The sequence below is a fragment of the Anabrus simplex genome, chromosome 5, assembly GCF_040414725.1.
Source record: "Anabrus simplex isolate iqAnaSimp1 chromosome 5, ASM4041472v1, whole genome shotgun sequence".
Classification (NCBI taxonomy): Eukaryota; Metazoa; Arthropoda; class Insecta; order Orthoptera; family Tettigoniidae; genus Anabrus; species Anabrus simplex.
Genome location: NC_090269.1, coordinates 72,199,359 through 72,205,505, shown reverse-complemented (window position 1 = coordinate 72,205,505; position 6,147 = coordinate 72,199,359).

The following is a 6,147-nucleotide window of genomic DNA, read 5'->3' as shown; positions in this document are numbered from 1 at the left end:
TAAAGAAGAAGTTCCATCGAAATCCACATTAAGAAAAACGTATTTGAATATCTCCTTTGAAGATACCCTGCAGAGAATTCAAAGCAGAGTTGCAGGAAAGAAGATCTGGATCTCCATTGATGAAACTACGGATGCAACGGGACGTTACATGGCCAACGTCATCATTGGAACTATGGAAGCAAAGCAAACTGACCTATCATCAGTATTTCTTTTGACAACAGAAGTGATGCAGAGAGCAAATGGTTCCACAGTGGCACAGTTGTTCACAAATTCATTAATGTTACTCTGGGCGGATGGAATACGGCATGATAATGTCCTACTTTCTGTCACAGATGCGGCACCTTACATGAAAAAAGCAGGTACAGCCTTGAAAGTTCTCTTTCCTAAAATGCTCCACCTCGCATGTATAGCCCATGGACTGCACATAATTGCTGAAGAGATAAGAAGTTTGTATCCTCACGTGGATAAGTTAGTTTTGAATACCAAGAAAATCTTCCTAAAATCACCCTCCCGAATCCGGGTTTTCTAGGACGTGGTACCAGAGCTCCCTTTACCTCCACAGCCAGTTTCACGAGATGGGGAACCCGGATCTCAGCCGTCATATATTACAGCAAAAATTTGGACGAGATCACGTGAGGTACTTCATGCCATATTAGTAGACGAAGTTGCTTCAGTTCGCGAGGTAAAAAAGTTGTTGGACCATGAAGAGATCGGCAGTTATCTGACATTTATAACAGCACATTATAGTGTGATACCGGAAGCAATCTTGAAGTTGGAGAAAAGAGATGATTCGCTGGTATCATCTATGGCGATCTTCGAAGATGCAGTAAATCAACTGCTGCAAGCACCAGGAGAAGAAGGAAGCAGTGTTAGTGAAAAGTGTAAACGTGTTCTGAGTGCTAATGTGGACATTGAAAAAAAGAAGAACATGCGTGACATTCTGAAAGGTGAAAATTCTGTTTAAACTGGCATGTATCCTTCCGAAATAGCTTGTTTCAAATTTGCGCCAATCACTTCCGTAGAAGTAGAACGTTCCTTTTCCATGATGAAAAACATTCTTTCTGACAAGCGTCTGTCTATGACAGTTGATACTTTGAAAAAGCACCTTGTTGTTGCTTGTAACCAAGGGAAGTAAGAGTAAGTACGTTAATTATGTGATAAATTGATAATAAAGAAATGAATGGGTATTTAAAATACATATTTTCATTAATAATGAGTGAGATTCCTCTTTGCTTTCACTCCTAATAAATGCCTATTTTAATTAGAGTACTGACAATTTGCAGTAATTCAGGTGCCTTTTTTCCTATTTTAACCAAAAATAAATGCCCGACTTCCGGGCTCTACTTATCATCATTCTTACCTCAGCAGCTTCCAATGTACTAATGTACCACTACCGTGAATGAGACTGAGAATGAGACACCAGATGGGGAACCTGGATCTCAGCAGTCATATATTACAGCAACAATTTGGACAACATACGTGAGTTACTTCATGTCGTATCAGTAGACAAAGTTGCTTCAGTTCGCGAGGTAAAAAATTTGTTGGACCATGAAGAGCTCAGCAATGATCTGGCATTTATAACAGCACATTAAAGTGTGATACTGGAAGCGATATTTTATTCTGGTCTGTGTCAAGTGACAGAGGTATAATAACACATCCGTGGAGAAATAGCAACGGACGGAAAGCTAGGAGAAACAGGTACAAAGGTAGCGAGAGTGTACAAATACAATGGTGGCTGTTAACATTGCAAACCCAAGAAGGGCCTACCTGATTGATACCTCATATTAGGGTAAGTATAGAGCAGTGTAGGAAAATGACGTTATTAGTTATTCGGGCAAGATGCGTAACAAGTACGCCAATGACGATATTGATGAGAAGTGTATTGGTGGCGGACGGAGAACCTCTAAAAGGTAGGGCCTTGTATTTCCCGGCCGTACGTGGGCACAGATAGAGTTAATATACCGCATCGAAGAATATGACAATAAACCGGTTAGATTTCCACTTTTGGCCGTGGGAGAATCATGGTCTATTTTGGTTGTGGATTCTCGTAGCGCGAAATTGCTACTCGCGTTGACAGACATGCAACTACAGTGGAGCAGTTATTGGACGAGTGGGTCGAGTTGGGACACGCTGAGTGATGTACAGGAAGGCAACTATTCCGTTGCACCGACGAGAGTGAGGAGAGACATTCGAAAGGGATGGTTATTACTTACCGAACAGTAATATCAAACACCTTCGTTCAGGATTTCAGGCATGTAGCACACCAATCTCTGTATGTATTCACTGTTCCTCACCATCTACAGTAATAATTTCCTCAAGTTCTGTACGTCGTACTGAACTGAAAAGGTAATCGTGTCACCTGTGTGTGATACATATTCTGTCCTATAAATCTGGATATGGAACTTTACGCACTTCTCAGTGTTGCAATTTTAATGGCTAGTAGTATACGTGGAGAATAATATTGTAGGAGAGCGTGCTCAATGAGGAGGTAAAGTTACGAATAAACTCGATGAATGTGTGAATTGCTGTGTTATTTTTATTTTGAGTATCATTTAACATCTACCAACGAAATTATCTGGCACTTCAAAATCTATTATTATTATTTTAATGGTATTGGAAAATGTGATAAGGTGTCTCATGTTTCTTCTCCCGCAGTAGACCTAATAAGGGGTTGGTTTGGCACAATAAGAGTGCATTTCTTAGCAAATTCCTCGGTCAATTCTGAAAGATTTACTGTCTACTTGTACTAGGTATATATTCACACATTGGGAAGAACGGTTGAAGTACTTCAGTCTAAGAATAAATGGAACCACGATATCAATTTCGTACTCACTGAATCTATGAAAAGTATCTCCCAAGCTTTGTTTTTGTCGTAGAAAACTATGTAAAATTTCGGGTCATCATTATTAATATTATTACCTTAGTAATTGTTTGGAAACCGAGCTCGATAACTGCACTCGCTTATGTGCGGCCAGTATCCAGTATTCGGGGAGATAGTGGGTTCGAACCCCGCTGTCGGCAGCCCTGAAGATGGTTTTCCGTGGTTTCCCATTTTACACCAGGCAAATGCTGGGGATGTACCTTAATTAAGGCCACGGCCATTTCCTGTCCCATCGTCGCCATAAGACCTGTTTGCGTCGGTGCGACGTAAAGCAACTTGCAAAAAAAGAAAGAAAAAATGTTCGGAACGAAAGCGAGACACATCCAGAAGGTAAAACTCACACTCAGGATGGCTTTCAAACCACTTGATCAGAGGTATTGTGTGTTAGCTCAGTAAAATGTCCTGAGTTGGAGACTATAACTTGGATATTCTATCCTCTAAAGACTGGCACAGCTGTTGTGTGAAGTCATAGAAATATCAGCATAAAGTAAATAAAGGAAGGAAGGAAGGAAGGAAGGAAGGAAGGAAGGAAGGAGATAATAGGTATTCGTTTACTCTTTACAGAAGTAATCAAATCTCAGACATTTAGTATGTCAGTTGGTTATGAGTTACCTAGTTATTGGTAACACTTGGCGCAAAGGGAAGACGTGCACCAAACCCTTAAAATCTACGAATTATATTTGCTGAAATTGCTAGCTTATTATATTGGGAATCCAGTCCCATAATGATTTAGTTGAATTAATACCTAAGTGCACTAAATTCCTAACACATTCGCGTCAGGTGCCACTCCCCCTTTTTCATTGCTTTTCTCATATTCCCTAAACCCCTTACGTCTGTTTAGTCAGGCAGTTGACGGTATCACACTTAGGAGTATTGAAAACGGCTGTGAAGTGGCATATCCGGTTGGTCAAGTATGACAATTACCGTGGAAAGTTTGTTTTGAATAGAGAAATACAGTTCGAGGTAGCGAATTGGGAAATTAAATTGTCATTTACTGGACTTCATTTTTCCATGAAAAATGTACCTTTATTTTCATGAACTACTAAAGTTATCAATCTAAAACTTGTTGGACAAACAATATTAACACTATTACACATTTGACTGCAAGAGTATGACAAAATATGTATTTTTATTGTGATCTTCTCAAATAGAAATGTTCAATTATTTTAAAATAGGCGTGAAATTAAAATCGCCTGCAGATATTACATCATCAAGTTCTTAGAAATAATTTAAAATGTCAGCAACTCAATGTTGAAAACTTCCTGGGGATATGAGCTACGAATTTTAAGTAAACAAAACATGAGAATAAATTCTTCTTTTTTTCCTAAATATTACAATTATTTTCTTAATCATAGTTATCCGATCGATTAGATTAGCAGTTTGCTTTTTTTCTGCTACTACGAGCGCTAAGTGGGTCAATGCCGAGTTTCACTTAAGCCCTTATAAATAAATTCGGTGTGGACATTTAAAAATATAAAAAAACGCCTGAGAGTATTGAACCAAGGAACGGATTCAGAAAGAATTATGTCAAGAAATTATTTTGGCTAGGATTTTTATCAAAAAGAAAACGAATAAAGAAACAAGCTCTTTTATGTTTTTTTCTGGAACTGGATTTAGGCCGGAAGTTATTTTCGAAATTTTTAATTTTAGTTCGATAGAGCTATCCAAGACTGACTATTTGAAAACTTTCCGTGCCCTTTAGCCCTTCAGCTTTCGATACAATTAAGGACATTGCTTAAGTTTATGTTTTTCGTAGTATGGGGACCCATATTTTGTCTGCTGAGAAATTTTTTCAGCATTAAAACATTACAAGGTCCAGAACCTCAGCGTTGCCGAGAAAAAAATTACATCAATATGATTAAAATAAAAATTTGAAAATATTCAAAAACATTTTATCTAAATGAACTGATTAATGTTTATCTTTAACAATGTATTTTAAATCAGTGTTCGAAGTTTCATGATTCTAACTCAAACAGTGTCCAAGTTACAGATAATTTAGGAAATCAAAGAATTTTCATGCACGTTGCTCCAATTTACCTAGTTATTGATAATTCTTGGCATTAAACATCTCCTTTCTGAATTTATTCCCCTATCGATTTGTGTTCCATTACAACATTGCACGCGATCATGTCGTGACCACATTTGAATCACTGAAGTTAGAAACCCTTCACGTCCCCTGTTTGGTCGGAATGTGATGGACGAAGAGGTTGGAAATCGAATGCATTGTACTGTTCAGGAAACCTCCAAAACTGTCCCCACTCATGGTTATATTATAGTCTCCTACGATATTGAAATGATCGAAGTCTACAGTCCTTATTAAAATAAGAAAGAGATATAACATTTTATAAATATGAACAATTAGTACACGATAACTCTATTGGAGTGAATAATTAACGGCATTTGTGGGAGAGTCAGCATCGCGGCCTTCGGTTGAGAGGGTCTTGAGTTCGATTCCCGTTTGTGTTGAGAATTTTAACCAAGTATGGATATTTGTATTTGTTAATTCACACATCTCACCACACTACTAACGAACATAGGAATACGCAAATAGTGAGATACGTTCCACAAATACGGTTATCATCAAGAGGGGCATCGGACGTAAAACAAGGCCTAGTCCATATATGTACGGCAGAGTTCCCACTCACGATCTTAGAAGGGTGTGGGAATGGAATGGTATAAGGATAGCAATGTAGAAGTGACTTATAATTCCAGATGATGAAGGAATATAATTTTTTTTGCGTGATTGTGATGATGTCCCTGGCACGCACTGTTGCCAGAGAAGGAAATAGATGACTAAAATGGTCAAATAATTGGGCTATCCTTCATCATCATCATCACATTATAAAGGCTAAGCCTTGTCGCTGCAGCCAGAGTTGTCTAACTTAAGCCAGACTCTTCAACACAGCGTAGGTCTTACACTTCATCCTCAGAAGCAGGTTCTTGAAGTAAGACACTCTGAGTCGTCCTCTTCCTCTTTTTCCAGCAATTCTAAAAAAAACTCCTCATGCCGCAGAATGTGACCAATAACTTTTTTTTTTCATTTTTCAATTTCAGTTATCAGATTCCGTTCTTCTCTCTAAGGATTTCGGTATCTCTTCATTTCAGTCCAACTTATCCTCTGCATTCTTCTCCATACAAAGGTTTTTGCAAAGGCCTTCCGAGTTTGAATATCTATATGTTTGTTGGCCAGCAGAAGCTTTTTATCTTGGAATGCTCTCTATGCCATGGCTATCCTCTTCGTGACTTCTGATATGCTCCGATTATCA